Here is a 16,508-nt window from a genome sequence, read left to right on the forward strand (position 1 = left end):
TCATTAAGATTAATATGTTATCAGACTATATTAAGAATAAAATAGTGATTAATCAAGAGATTAAGAATTTTCCCTCCTTTTTCCTTTGGGTTAATGGGGTGTAACGCAAGAAGGGAGGGAGGCAGACCCAGATCGGTAGACTCCGAGTTCCCCACACATGGGAACCCATGACCACCATCATTACCGGCTAGGCGGCTACAATCATTTTTGGTTAAAAATAGCAACCATTGATATTACGTACTATTTTCTTATGTTGTGACGTTGGTTTGGGAAGACGTTGGCCTTATTTTACTTGGAAGATTTTCGCTTTCTTTTATTTTTCTACAGTACTCTTCGCAATTTCTTAACAATACGAATACGATTGAATAAATCATAGTCGAATTATGTATAGAAATTAATCATTTCTGAGGCGGTTACTATTTTATTCTTATGTTTGGTTAACAATCATGAAATATTGAATACTGTTGTGAGAAAGAGAGGGCGCGTCATAGACAGAAGAGGAAGACGAGGAATAGGCTTGAGAAATTTTGTGTGCTATTCCTCAGTCCTTGTACCTATATTTAAAGTAAATCAAGGAGGATTCCTTGTCTTATAAATAATACAATCATAAAGGGAAAGAATCTCCTAGTATCCTAATTACAACCAACTAACGATTTACAAAACCACACATGCTCTAGAAATATATTCACAACACTCTCCCTTGAGTGTGCAAATACTCAAACAAATAACGCATCAGATCTTTAGGTAATTGTAGAAGCAGATGAAGTCGTTTCGTCTAGTTGGCACAAGTAGCGAATACAAATCTCAAAACAAACAGCAGAATACATAGGAATTTTTGAAAGAGGTTTATGGAATTCTATGGGTAGTAATACTCACAAAATCTTGTTACGATAAAATCCAAGGTGGGATAAAAACTCATAGTACGTTTATTGCATTGGACTATCTCGATCTGGACTAGTTTCATAGAGTAAGCTGGACTGACTTGGCTTAGTCTAAGTAGGATAAAATAATGAAGCATTTGGTAAAGTGTCATACTAGCCACAGACTAAAATATACAAAAAAGTACCATTTTTAATACTTTTGCTTTAAAAAAAGTAAAACTTAAAAAAAAAAAAAAAAACCTCACATACCATGTTTTTCTCTCTCCTCGCCAAGAATGACCAGTTTCATCTACCAATTTTGTTTATAATATAGATGGGCAATGATCATTCATTGCCACCATTAGTTGATTATCATCCTCAATTTTAATCTGGGCATTGATTCTTCATCCCCTAACCCACGTACCCCAACTGAAATTGGTCAGATTTGTGAAGATTTTAGGGCAGACCCTCAACAAGAACCTTGAGATTGGAATTTTTGGGCCAAATCATCTGAATCAGGGGTGGGGTGTGGATTTAAGGCGTTAACTAAGGATGCAGTGAAGTTGCAGGACGAAGAGAATGCAAGATTTGGTGAGTTAGTGACTGCGTTGTAGGGATGACTGAGATCGATGAGACTTATTGCAGACGAAGAAAGCAGAACTAGTAATCCCCTGGTTTTTTATGGGTCTTACTAGGACCACTTAATGAAGTTGTTAATCCACACGAGTCCACTTAGTCATATTAAACTTAGTCCTTGGTCGCAACAAACACGGACTAGTAATCTTGGCTAAGCCAGTCTAGTTCAATGAAGTTTAGTGAGGCCAAACAAATGCACCATTATAGTCTTAGGAGAAATTGAGAATTTGCATTAAATCAAAACTATACATCTTTTTGACACAAGTACAAGGGTATGACCAGTCCAATACGGGTGCCTCGTTAAAACCTAGTCACGTAACAAAAACCCAATGGAAAAAATGCTCCTAATCCTAAGAAAAAAGAGTAAATTAAGATCAAGTGAGTACACTTTTGGATACTCCCCCTGAGTTTGGCAAAACTTCCAAACGAGAACTACAAGCATTACTAATGAGATAGTTACACATACCAATTAATCAAACAAACTTCTGAAAGGTAGGCTTCGGTAGTGACTTCCTGTAGCGATCAGCAAGGTTGTCTAGGATCGGTTTGCTTGACTTCAATCTTTCGATGCTCATGCTAACATAGAGACAATATGCTTGGTGTTGACTTCTTGGATCTTTGATGGGACTCGACGAAGGATGAAAACTACAAGCGCTTCGAGGATGTTTCTCTATACACGTGGCGTGGTGTATGGTGACAAGCTCGAAGACATCGCAACTAAGGTCTATTTGGTTGATCTCCAAGATATTGTTTTGTTCCTTAACGGTAAAAACATAACCATTTGGGAACATGCCTTATGCAGGTTTGATAAGTAACCAGCATTAGCATAAAATGTAAGGTAAGCATCATTCTGATGATCAAGGGGTTGGATCCGCTTGGGATGCATAGGGATAAGCACAATTATGTAATATCTTCAGGATATTAGAAAAATGTCTTTTAACACCAATTTGGTGGTGGCGTGTAGGCGCAGTGCTACCCTTTTTTATCAAAAGATTATCAGCGCTTGAGATATTTGATCTAGTGCTTTGAGCTAGGTACAATAAACATCAATTGCACTTAGATATGGAATCTCCAAGGTCTCATTTGCATGTATCATATGGACGGTCAAGGGTATACTCAGAAGCAACACTTTTTGATGTAGTTGGACTTCAAGACGAGATAGTGTCGAGTTTTTCCAAAATCTTTCATCTCAAATTCTGACTTCAAGTGCGAGACAATATTTTATCGACATAAACTACAATTTTAGCAATTTTTTATTTTGTACACGCAGGGGCATATCTCATTAACTGATCAGATATTCACTTAGAAGGGTATACCATATTCGACCAGATTGTTCTGTATTCGTAAAGTGAAAGCCTCATCTAAATCGAGAAGGTGTTTTGTGGCCTATAACTATTTGAACTAGTATATGTAATTCTTCAAGTATCATACATGAAGATTTCGTATCATGATCCCAAAGATATGTTACAACCACGTTTATATTACTACAATCAATTCAGGGTGTATAAGATAAGCCTTGTGCCATAAGGTGACGTTATATTGCACTATTTCATTCATCTTATTCGACATGGATTGTTTCTTTCCAGTTGACCAATTAATTTCATGTTGTCATTCATCTTATTCGACATGGATTGTTTCTTTCTAGTTGACCAATTAATTTCATGTTGTCACTAATCAACGAAACGTAGTTCGATATCATCGATTTTCATTTATGTCGATAGTTACCATATAAGTGAAACATTATCAATGATAATCTTATTTCAATTCTATATTTCACCCAAACTAGTATATTATTACTCTCATGAGATGGAAATGACTGAGACAGTGATCGAGGAAGGGATTTGTTTGTGCCATGTTCATCCACTTATGAGTAGATGAATCATTCGAACCGAGTGACTTGTCGAGCATTTACTAGATGACAGATTAATTAACTTGCTGTCGGTATACTAGGATTGACCACTAGGTGCAAGGAATCTCCTCATACACTTAGTAGTGTCGTGATGTCCTCCACTCTAGGGAACAAAAAGACGTACAGACGTCATCCCTTCTGGGGGAACAAAAAGACATCTATTAAATACGTTCATCCTTGCAAGCATGTTTGAAACTAGTATATGTGACCTTGTCACTGTCCTTAGATCAGAGAAAGCATCTGGTAACACTTCGAAGATCTAGAATAGAAATCGAGATGAGACACAGTAGAGATGTTCATGATAACTCGCCTCGTTCTTCAAGAAAGTTCACATTTTTATCTCCTCCTAATAGTGGGAAGATTGTCTTGTTGAAGTGACCACCAGCTGACTAAGCTATAAAAAATCGCTTGCAAGGGTTTAGGAGAATCATAATCGACAGTGACTCACTTTTTGTGAAGACCTATATTAGTACATTGCGATGCATAAATGTACTCCCGAAAACGTATAAGTACAAAACTTTAAGTTTGTACCCAGTTATCAACTGTGATGTCAAAATAGGATTGGGTGGCAATAGGCTTTATAACTGCATGTAATATTACATAACCCTACGTAGAAAACTGGAAGTTTGATGAGCTCAATTCTAAGTGTTCGTACGATCATTTGAAGGTGTTTAATGAACGCTTTCTACGAGACCGTTTGGGTGTGAACATACAGAATCAAAATGTTCAACCCAAGGAAAATGTAGTAATCATCAAATTTGTCGAAGTAAACTCTCTGGCATTATCTAGTTTTCTAGACTTTACGATAGTAAGGGTGGTGAGCCTGCAACCAAATAACTGTCACCAAGAGTCTAGCAAAGCAGCGCTGGGTGTAGACAAACATATGACCAATGTGTCGATACGTCAACCAAAACTAGAAGATAATTAAATGGTCCGTATTTTGATTGGATTAGTTAGCAAATATTCTCTTGAATCCACTGTAGAAAAGATTGAAGATCTATAAGGATTGTAGATGATTAATTAGCTTGCCTATTGATAATCTTAGTAGCTACGCTAAATAGTTTGCCTATTAAACATCGATGAGCATGCTGGACAAGGTACACTTCAGGCATAATGTTCCAACTTCTGGTAACGGATGCCATGTACAGCACATCACTTGTCATTCTTCTTGAACCAAACATTCTGCCCATTCTTCGTAGTGTAGTATACTATTGCCTCCTTGAACTGTTGTTTATTAGAAAACAACATACCCATACAAATATCAGGATTCTTCAAATCTGTAACTCTATGCCATTATTTAAACTTAGACATAGGTTTCTTCCTCTTCTTCTTGCTAGACACCTCTGCACCATCCTATTCCTTAGAAGTGTGGGCTTCCAAGCTATAAAGTTCCCAAAAATGGCTTCATCATCTAAAATTTCCCCAACAAACCCCATATTCTCTGGCTTGTCTTCAATTAGATTGTCCACCTGTTTTTCAAACGAATCATCATCCAACTCATTCTCATGTACATGTTAAGTTTCTTGTTCTGAATGCTAGTCATAATCACTTATTTTGATTACTTCCTCCACATCTTCAGGTTGTTCACTTTCATTTCCCTCAACATCTTCATCATCCCGATTTTTTCCCTAAGTTTCTATTGTAGAATCTCCTTTTTCTCCTTGATTTTCTATTATGAATCCCCATCTTGCCAAAATTCATAAAATCCATCATCCCAACTTAAGGATTATGCTATCTCAAACTCTTGCACCACACCTACATCAATTAACACATTTTCAGGTACCATTTTATTTGCATTCTCCACATTTGTTGAACTTGACTCTTGTCACTTTCACTTTGTAATTTGTTGCCTTTATCTCCATTACTTGAAGCAGCACCCTTGTCACTTTTACTAATTGCCTTCACATTCTTGTCAACCACATATAATTTAACTACCTTATCCTTTGACATGTCATCGATTAAATCCGTCACTTGTGCATCACATACTATTTCTTCAAATGTACCCACATGCAACATTTTTCAGTGGCTCAACTTCACCTTATACTGGTTTCGTTGCCAATCGTGACACTCTACCAAGGACTGGAAGTCACCAACAACCCAATCTAAGAATATAATCACCTCTACTGTAATGTCCCTTGATAAGCTCATGTTTATATATATTTTACATCAAATTCACTTGTCTTTTCTAAGTTAGTTCCTTATATTTTTGAGCTATTTACTTTGTTTTTGTGTTTTGTAGGATTTTTCAAGCAAAGAAAAGAAAAATAGCACAAGTGGGTTTAAGTAACAAATTCGTCAAAACTGCCTGTGCAGATCAGCTGACTTTGGAAGCCAGTACCGAACAGCTCAGAATGAATTAGAGAATGAGGCTTATATGGTTGGAAAGCTACGGATGTCTATTTTCTGGAGAATTTCGCAGATTGTTAATATCATTTTTCTAGAAGAAGTTATGGCCGTTTTAACACTGAAAGGTTCATAAGAGGCTGAGCAGTTTGTAACTGCAATGAAAGCAATAAACCCAATAAATCTAGTAGCCAAAACTGATGCAGCCAAGAACAAGTCAACTGACACCTATTCAAATATAAAAGGGAATGGAGTTAAAGATGAGGATTAAGAGGGAGTAATTGGCATAAAGTCTACCCAAATAGTTAAAATTGTTTTACCATTTCCTCTCATTTATTGTCATCACTACATGGCTATTAGTGGGTGAGTTATGGAAAAGAAAATGGGGCAGCAAGTTAAAAAGGGAAAAAAGGCAATGCAGCAGTGGGGCGGGGGGAAGGAAGGAAGAGGAGGCTTTAGTCGATTTCTTTTGATTCTATCTTCTCAAACTCATGTCTTTCTTTTGGTTTAATTTGAGAATTGTGTAACTAAATTTTTAGTAATTAGGGGCTGTTTTGAAGCCTTGAATATGATTGTAAGTTTGTTATGACATTTTGTTTGAATTACTTTTATGAATGGATGAAAATTGGTTCACTACTTATGTCAGTGATGAATTCTTTATGTGTTTTCTACGGATGCATACTTAGTAAGCATATTTAGGATTCTAATGCTATGAATATGTGTGTGCCTGCCCTTGTCAAATGAGGACCTACATATGTTCTAGAGTAGTACTTGTTAATTGCGATTAACATGTGAATCAATTTCTAGAATAAGTAAGACAACACTAGTACTTACGATGCCTTGTGATGACTCAAACTCTTTTCGTTCTTAATGATTTTTACTTGTTAAATCTATGAACACGACATTCTAGATTGCATGTTAGAGACTAAGTTAAGTTGAAAATGCCATTCTCTTAACATACTACATAAGAAAGAGTAATATGTTGAGTTCTAACATTGAGCCAACTTGAGCATCTTCATTCGGAAATAGAAGGAATTTGAATGAAACATAACATGTTTGCATGATTATTTGGTGGTGGATAGCAATTCCCCTAACTCGTTTTTCTTAATTTGCGAGCTACTTAAAATCTGTTTTTGTCCTGTTTTTGTTCGATTTAATTTAAATAGAAAATCAACTCCAAAAATCTCAAAAAATTGTGTGAGTGTAGCTCTGTGTGTCTAGTGTTTGCATATAAAATTTTGTAGACTTTAGATAAGTGTAAGTTGGTCTAATAATTATTTTTCGGTGGCTGGCCAGTAGGGACAGCAGCCCAGTTTTTGTGACATTTTAAGTAATTAGATAAAACAATCTTTTGCGGGAAAGACCCTTATTTTCATATGCTACACTTGACCAATCTTAGTGTTAATAAGGAAAATCAATAGGACATTTGTGTGCTACTTTGTGGTGTGTGCATTTAATCCTATCAAATTTTTGGCGCCGTTGTCGGGGATTGTTATTTCTAGTTACTTATTTTTCTATTGTTTTATTTTCTTGTTTAGTTAGTGTTTTTGTTTTTGTTTTTATTTCAGGTACTCTTTGTAGTATATGCATACTCAAAGGTCCAAGAGCATTGACCTAGCTTCCTAAGATCTTGAGCTTGAACGAACACTTCAAAAGCTTCGAGAAATCAAAGTGGAAATTCAAAGTGCGAAGACCAGAAACGTGTTAAAAGTGAATGGGCATAGACTCAACCCATATTACGAGTCTTTTGTGGAGCATGATGTGGAGGAACATTTGGTTATGTCCACCCTTGAAGTTGATTGCAAAATTGAAGTTTGGGGGTTATCACTTGCTTTTACTGCAAATTGGGGAAGTTTTTAGTCCAAATGCTTTATTTTGTTTCTTACTATTTTATTTTATTTTATGCATTATTGTGTTTTCTGACATTGGGGACAATGTCTAGTTTAGGTTTGAGGGTAAGGATTGAAAAAATGATCAAATTGAAAATTTTCATCCCTTCGACTAAGAACTGGTTTGATTTGTGTCTGTGTTGTTTCTTTTTGTTTTCTTAATTAGTTTTGTTAGCTCTAAAAAAACCAAAAACATTTATAATAAAAAATCCGGAAGATTTGAAAATCCAAAAAATTGTCTTGTTTTATTTATTGTTTTGAATTAGATTTTTGTTAGTTTCCCGACCCAATGATACAATTGGAGTGAATTTGAACCAGGGTGACCAAGAACTTAGTAAGCATGTGTTGTGTGAAATTCCTGATTCTCTTGTTAGTTTTGTACATGTTTAATCATTTTTGAAAAACCAAAAGTACATAGCCTTGTTGATGTGAAACTAAAGCATGACTTAAAGCTTCATATGTGAATATAGTAACCATATCCAGCCTATGTGAGTTTTTGAGCCTATTGAAAGTGTGCATTTTTCATACACTCATATTCTTTCATGTATGATGAACTTACATGACTTACATCTCTAGAACTTCGTAACGATCTTTCGAAATGTTTGTCATTGATTGCATGAACTTGAAAAGGATAGAGGCATTAGGTTTATCACCATGGCCCAAATAAGCATGTTTTCTAAAGAAAAATGATATTATTAAATTGCCAATTTGAGCCCTATATGTTGAGCCTTTTTATTTCTTATCACCAGATATGTCTACCCTTATATCTTACACATTTTTCCTTACCCTTTCCAAGCTAGCTAGTGAGCAATGTGAGATTGTCTTATGAGAAATGTTTGTGAAGTACTTTGAAGGAGTTTGGCAAAAGAATAAGTCTGGGGGTATTTCATGTTTGTATTTAGTTATGAAAAAGAAAAAAAGTCAAAAAAAAAAAAAAAAGTCAGAAAAAAAAGAAAGAAAAAGAAAAATTGTATACAACGCAAACAAAAAGTATTTTTAAGTTTCAGTTTAGGGGTGTGGTTGGAGGTATTAGTAGAGTGGCTGAAGAGCTTGAGTTCTTATAAATCTCAACAAGAGAATTGCTTGCAATGTAGCTTGGAACTTGTGTTTACCTATCCTTTCATTTCTATAACCCTCTCCCTAAACCTCATTACATCCAATAAAAGTCCTCTTGATTTAAGTTTTGCAATTATGATTGTGGAGTTGTGATCTTTATGCAAGCTTATGGTAGATCTTTCACATTTGATTCTTTGAGCGAAACACGTTAAACTAAACATATGTGTGATTGAGTGTATGTCCCGTGAGAATGTCACTAGTTTGCATGTGGAGTTTTTTTTAAAAAAAAAAAAAAAAAAAACTGGAAATTGCATTAGTATGGCTATTACACACTACATTTCAAGGATAATTAGAAGGTTACTGCTAACGTTTGAATACATAAGATGAGCTTGTATTAGCTTGTTTGGTGCTAGCTAAGGTTCTGATGATTTGTTTTCTTGAATGAAATTCTATGAGGGTCATCCCTTAGTTCCCTTCTTGAGAATTTGACCTCCATGTTAAATTTTATATGTGAAGTTATTAGTATCAGCTGCAAAAGATTTATTAATGCATTAGTAAAGAAAATCGTCAATTAGTTTTTGATTCTCTAAATCTAAGTCTATTACTTTTACTACATCTTATTGTCAAAACCCTAAGTCTATGCCATATAATGAAAACTAAAACAATAAAAATACAAAACCATATAACTCCATATCAATAAAGCTATACAATCATTATTACAAAATGACAAAAGTAAACATATTCACCACCAACACTAACCCCACACCATCTCAAGCTACACAAACCTCACCACCACATATCAAAAGTGTGAAGGACTATTGGGACCATCAAAAGTATAGATAAATCATGGAAATAAGATAAATACTACTCACTATATTTTGGAGGCTTTCCAAATTTGTGAAATTTCTACGACATGCTCACATTTCATCAAAAATTTACTCGCAGTCCACCAAATTTCAAGGATTCCCCACGAATTTCAGAAATTGAGAGTCCTAATCTAAAGCAGAATTGATTCTCTCTCGCCAAAATTCCCAATTTGCCAAACTTTAGCTTTTCAGATCTCTCTAACCGGATGAGGAAATGGTATAAAGGGAAAGGTAAAAGCCCTCCACCAAAAGGCCACATGAGTCGTCAAGTGCGGTTTTTTAACGAAAAATTTGACGAGTTATTGACGGAAGTACCGCATCGATGTGCGGCACTAAATGTCAGGACCAAATTTATTGATTTTCAAATTGAGGGACCAAAATGATAAGTTAGACCATTTGTGATAAGAACTTTTATGATTGAATCATAATACTCATCTGATTGAAGATAGTCAAACTCTTTGACTCAACTTATGAATAACGTGTTGTAGCATAAATTTAGAAAGAGAAAAAAAAAGAAAATCAACATAAAAAAGAGAGAGAAGGACTTGGGATTTACACATTATTTGTTTTTGGAATATAATCTTACACATTATTTGTTATTCCAATTCATAAGTTTTAGTCCTTCGTGTTCAGATGACATTGGCTGACCTCTGTGCATTTCAATGAACTCGAGCACACTGGATACAATCTCCTCAAATCCAACAGCAGCCGTCGTATCCACAACCACCTTGGGAACATCGCCCAAATCATATTCCGTGCACCCGCCGTACCCATCCAACAGCCTCACCATATCCCCCCACGTGGACGGCTTGTGCCATTCGGCTCCACCCTCAGCCGCAGCGCGTCGCTCGAGCCTCCGGCGCCACTCAGCCTCGTCCTTAGGCTTACACTCCACGACCAGCACGCGAGCCCCGCACGACGACGCCAGCTGGGTCAGGTGCTCGAGGTGGGCCCTACGGGAGAGGGGCGAGTCGACGATGACGCTGAGGCCCAGGCGGAGCTGCGTGGACGCGATTTGCCAGACGACGCTGTAGGACGTGTCGTTGAGCAGGGAGGAAGCGGCGGCGTGGTGGGACTGGAGAGCTTGGAGCTTGTCGCGCACGTCGTCTTTGTCGATGAGAGGGAGTTTGAGGGTGGAGGATAAGGAGTGGGCCAGGGTGGATTTTCCTGTGCCCGGGTGGCCTTTCATTGCAATTAACATTGGAATTCTACCTCCTTTACCTTCTACCTTCGCCATCTCCAAGGGGATGCAAATACCGCATGATTGGGGTTGTTTTTATGTTGCTATGGACCCTAATGGGGGCAAAGCTTAGTCACTAAGCTTATCCTAATCTTATTGGTTTCTTTTCAGATAGGCCTGTATGACTAGGTAGAGTTAAACGTGATTAAAATTTAAAAGATTCAGTTTAGGCGATAATAATAATGCGGTCGGCGCATCTCCGCACTAATCTCTCTTATGATTGGCATACCAGGTCATAAAGTTAACGCTGCGTTTTCGGTTTTGTTTATTTACAGTGAATAAGTGAGATTGCCAGTTGGCTCCTATGGTTTTCACCAATCCCTCTCTTTATCTCTCACCATGGGACAAGCTTGTCGTTGCCTAAAGGATATATAGGGTAGGTAAAACATTTTTTATTCCCAATTTGTTGCAACATTCCACGTGTTCCTGATCTATGTACATGTGCACTTTAGATAATCCAAGAAGTAGGTTTAGGTATTTTTACAGTTGAAACAGGAGGATAACCACAAAAATTTGACCATATTCAATAAAAAGGGAAATATCTCAAGCACACGTCTCCTATGTTGGAACTTGTGAGGGACTGAGAGTCCCACGTCGCCCATATACCTTTTGAAAGCCCTCTTTATATATATGGCTGTGATATCATAAACGTTCATATCAATTTCATCGCTCTTTTTGATCCTTCGTAGAAAAACACATAGTAAATTTACCAAGAATCCAAGTTCGAGCGTAAGAACTTGGGTTAGATGATTGTATCTTACAAGATAGACGTCTGTGAACTTTTGCATTGGTGTAGGGACGAATTTCTGTCTTAGAAGATTGCTACTGCAAGTCTCCATCTTCCATAAACAAGTGAATATTGTTCTGATTTTATATGCAATTTTATTAATTGTTCATATTTTGGTATGAAATTGTCATTCAAAATAAACTGTGCAATTATTACATAATTATATAATTGATATTTGATTGGTTCTAACATCCTATAGCAGCATTGAACTTTGCTAACGTTTAACCAAGATTTTCACTTCAAGCTTGTTACCGGTATAAGCTTATCTGAATTGTTAATCAAACCAAAATCATTGCTTTCGCCCGTCTTCGGATAACGGATCCGAAGCTAGAGTTTGGGTGCGTTCTTTTTGCGCGTTCGTTCATACAATTTTTTGTATCGTTCGCAGGAAATGTAGTTAAAAATAAAATTCCCGGAGAAATACACATGGGGAGATCTAAAACGATGAATGTGCTGACAGAATACATGACGATGCGCCTAATAAGAGAGCAATGGGAACGTCAAAGTGGCTTGTAGATTCAACTTCATATACTACATCATATAAACTACACCAGCAATACCCACCACTGCTAGGGCTTCTTCTACGCAGCCAGTGTCCGCCCATCTAACAAACTACAACATACAGTTGAGATTCATTTGTAATCATCACTTACCTGGCGCCATTCCTACGCTTCTTCCTCGAAGTTGAATTAACCGGAGGAAGCTTCTGGCGTGCGGTCTTGGAAGTCAAATCAACATGTGTCCAACGCTGTGACTTGGCCGGTCACGCAAGTTTGCTGCTCCATTTCTCCTCGATGGCATTCTCTTAATCTCAGGCTCCTGAAATTCTGGCAATGAAGCTTCTCGAAGTTTAGAATAGAGATGATAACAGATTCCAGGCTGGCAACGGCTTGCTTGGCCCTCTCGCTGCTTGGTATTTGCCTTCGACACCATAAACAACATCCGACCTGTATCAATAACATAAACAACATCATCTATGGTGATGGCAGTTTCAGCCATATTAGTCGAAAGAACAATTTTACGGCAACCCTGAGCAGCGCGTTTGAAGACCTTCTTCTGCTCAAAAGATGGAACCATTGAATGTAGAGCTATTATCAGAAACTTTGAAGAATCTCTGAAATGGGGATCAATAAGAATCTCTCCCGGGTCTTATTTATATCATCCCACCCTGAAAGGAAAACAAGGATGGCTCCATCTTTTGAATCATTAAAATTTTTTTTTAATAATTGCTCTATAAGAACCACATCAATATTTTCACTAAATAAGCATTCAAAATCTTGATAAATTTTTACCCCAGAAAGGGACATGCACTGGGCTTAGATGGAAGTTTGCAAAGTAAATCTACCAATGTTCCCATGGGAGCAGGTTTTATAACAGTTAACATCAACCAAAATACGTCATAAGTGTAGGCACTCACCTCCATGCAATTTACTAGGCGTTTCCTTGATCACAAAACAACCTACCTAGCCGTCTTGCCTTTATCCAACAAACTCTACTTGCACGTATCAGATTTTCATGTAACATTATAATTTGGGAACTGTTATAAGCACTCCAAAAATCTCATTTTACACTCCTCACAAGTGTATTTTTCTTTCTAATTATAGAAAGTTTGGAGTGCCAAATGAGATTTTTGAAGTGCTAATAACAGGTCCCTATAATTTAGCCTCAATATTAGAAGTGCGAGTTTAGAAGTATCTAGGCTGTAACATTAAAAGTGAGCCGTTTTAATCCTATTGTAATCCTAACTAAATATAGCAAACTTTTGTCCTACTCAATTTAAGACCTTTAGACTACAAATCTCCCCATAGTTCTAACAAGCAACCCCCACTGGTTTACATTGTTCTGTCATCACTATGGCTCATCCAGACAAACACCAAGAGATTTCTTTCTTATTTTATAGATTTTATTTTAACCACTGAATAGAAGGCTCAGTGTCAATTAGCCAACATGTATCATTCATCAAGACTATATCAAACACGCAACAACCCTTGTATCGAAACATCAAGCTTTCCAAAGCAATAGGTTCAATTCCCAATTAATGTTAGCTTGATACTCCATATTCATTTAACATATATTGAAAGTTCAGAAATTAACTCCACATTAGTAGCCAACCACGTCATACAAGTAGTATCAACCCCATCCCCTTTAGCAGTCACTAATAAATAAGGCAATTCCCACATCACCCAAAAAGGGTTTGATCAACGTGCACACCTGATGAGGCACAATGCCTAGATTGTGTCATCCAAAGATCCAAAGTTCAAAGTTCAAAATCTTCTCAAAAAAAGTTCAAAGTTCAATTCAATCATCCAAAATGAGTTATAGGACTAAAGTCTAGTGCAGAATCAGGTCAAACAATTAAATATGTGCCAGATTCAAGAACATTAAATATATATATATATATATATATTCGATGTAGCTTACTATACCATATATAGAAATTGAGGAGCTTGGATTTTAACCTATCATGCATCAGTGTCTTTGTTTTTTTTTTCTTTTTTTCTTTTTTTGTGTGTCAGATATCATGCATCAGTGTCTAAGCATTCAACCCACAACTATGTGGTACGAGTATCTCATCACATATAAATTTACAAGTTCATAAGTATCCTGCTAACAGTGGTGTTCATGTTCCTCAAAGTGCTCTAAACCAGATAAATCTGCCTCCAAATTCATGACTGAAGATAAATCCCACTATTATATGACCAGCTTACCAACCAAATAGGGTTTTCTTGCAAGGGCAGTACATGCACTCCACAAATGCCTTAAGACAGTAAAACATCCTTAATTTTTCTTTTTTGAAACTAGGGTATCCGAGTCTTTAACCCAAATAATCACTTGGCCCTCTACCTCGCCCACAACATTTGGGGAGCGAGAAACTCTAGCATTTTCTAGGTGGGTACTGTGGGAGAGGGTCGAACCCCAGACCACTTGGGAGCAAAACCAAGGACCTGACTGCTAGACCAACAACTCTTAGGTAAAACATCCTTACTTATCAAGCTCTAAGTTGCTTTTCTTATCTATCAATTTTTTTCCAATCTTGCTACTCCCCGAGTGATTTCAACAGAAATCCTACTAAAAAGTAAATGAACAACTGCAGCTCTAAAACAACTATACACTTCATTGCATATCATTGCTAAGACGCAGAGAAATTTGTGAGAGTGGCCCAAATAGAAAGAAAAAGATATGAAATGAAATTCCTTTGAAACAAAGGTTCAGGACACATTGTGGTAAATATACCATAAAGAACACAAAGCAAAGAAATCGTAACCTGTGTTGTCTTTCCGCACCCAGTCTCACCAGATACAAGAATTACCTGTTTTCAAACATAGAACAAACATTAAGCCCCAAAAAGTTATGTACGAAATACATTCAAGTCAAATGAAGGTTAAATGACGTAGGCAAAACAGAGATTCTAGTAAACAATAACAGACCCAATCATTTTCAGGTAAGGTACTATCACATATTTAACTTAAAGTAGGGAATTTAAAAATAATGTCGTGCTTAATGTGATCATAGCTGTTAACTTTTATTTGTTACAAATAGCTAATAACTTTTAAAGCACCAAGTATGTAAATTTCAAATTATCCTGGTGAGATTCAACTGTCGATGTAATGACATCCTTGTAGGATATAATTGGAAGCTTGGACTTGTCTTAAAAAATCTGCATGCATAAAGCCACAAAAACCTTGTCATGCTGAGACTACTATTTTGAAAAATATGACTTCAAATTTGTGTAGAATGATAATATGGGTACAACATCAGTGAGATCAGAAGAACCTTTCACAAGTCAACGTTGTTCTTTATTTTAGAAGCAAGTGATGCCACTTCTTTGCAATTTCTTCCTTGTTCATCAAGGGCTTGCGAAACTTTGTGTCCCTCTTCCATCTGGGCGCTCTCATTCTTATCACTACTTTTCCCAGACACTTCTAACTCCTCCACATGAGCACAGGGTGGGTAACGTACGAACAAGTCACTTAATACTTCTTTTGTGCCTTCGGAAAATGTCAAGCGAGTGACACTTGGTACATCACTGTTCCTTCTTTCCAACTTTGTAAACGGAGATACACTGCTGTTCCCCTTTCCTATACAGAGGTCAGGTTCATTATCAGTAAAACAAGTAGAAAAGGGCCAAACGGAGATACACTGCTGTTCCTTCCTTCTAACTTTGTAAACGGAGATAAAAAAGCTGAAAATTTTCTCTTTTCTTTCAGTTCCTGAAAATATGTGAGCATGTAAGATTCTCTCAAATTGAAATAAACCACATTTTGGCACAATCACAGAGGGCATAGCTACAAGCACACTCACCCTCAATCTTGGATTTCATACTCCATCTCCTGCATTGTTCATGCACTTAATCTCGTTCAAAGCTCGAGAGACCGGCCTCGAATGTGTAAACTGCAAGCAGATTCCCATATTACTCAAAAATAAATAAAAAAAAGTATTCATACAAACATCAAAAGCACCCTAATTTCAAAAAATAAAACAAAATTAAAAACTGGGTATTTTTGAATCACAAAAACCCAGCAAGCAACAGAAGCAAACATGGTTTAAAACGCAATCGATCGCAAAAATTGATTAGCACGCAGATTAACCCAGGAACTTAATGTTAATAAGAAATAAAACTTTACCTTCATCAGTTGAAACGTTGAACCGCTGGAGTGCATTAAGTAATCGGTTCTTTGTGGGTTCATCAACCTGAGAATGTTTCTGCTTCTTCTTCGCCATCCCTCTTCTTTTTGCTTCCCTGTTCGTTAAATTCCGACTCTGGGTCTGAGTTTTGGCGCCCAGATCGAGGAAGAAAAGAAGATTGACAGAGTGAGAGAGAGGGGGAGAGAGAGAAAGAGAGAGCGAGAGAGTCGGTGGTGTTGTGAAAGGTTGGGGTATCAGCGTCTGGCTCTGCCCTGAATATTTGGCGACTGCTGCTG

At 36.9% G+C, this 16,508-nt stretch overlaps 1 long non-coding RNA gene across 3 annotated transcripts; it reads right to left on the minus strand.

Moving 5' to 3' along the window:
* Positions 1-12,531: 12,531 nt before the first annotated feature.
* LOC137708216 (uncharacterized) lies at positions 12,532-16,508 on the minus strand. 3 transcript variants are annotated; one of them, XR_011064766.1, is made up of 4 exons: positions 16,212-16,508; positions 15,889-15,978; positions 14,852-15,665; positions 12,532-12,754 (listed from the first exon to the last, which is right to left on the minus strand). It is a non-coding gene; the product is annotated as an uncharacterized lncRNA (long non-coding RNA). The 3 variants fall into 3 exon arrangements; XR_011064765.1 differs by lacking the exon at positions 12,532-12,754 and having other exon boundaries at positions 14,369-15,244; positions 15,361-15,665; XR_011064764.1 differs by lacking the exon at positions 12,532-12,754 and having other exon boundaries at positions 14,369-15,665.

The sequence above is a fragment of the Pyrus communis genome, chromosome 11 (assembly GCF_963583255.1).
Source record: "Pyrus communis chromosome 11, drPyrComm1.1, whole genome shotgun sequence".
In the NCBI taxonomy this organism is placed as follows: domain Eukaryota; kingdom Viridiplantae; phylum Streptophyta; class Magnoliopsida; order Rosales; family Rosaceae; genus Pyrus; species Pyrus communis.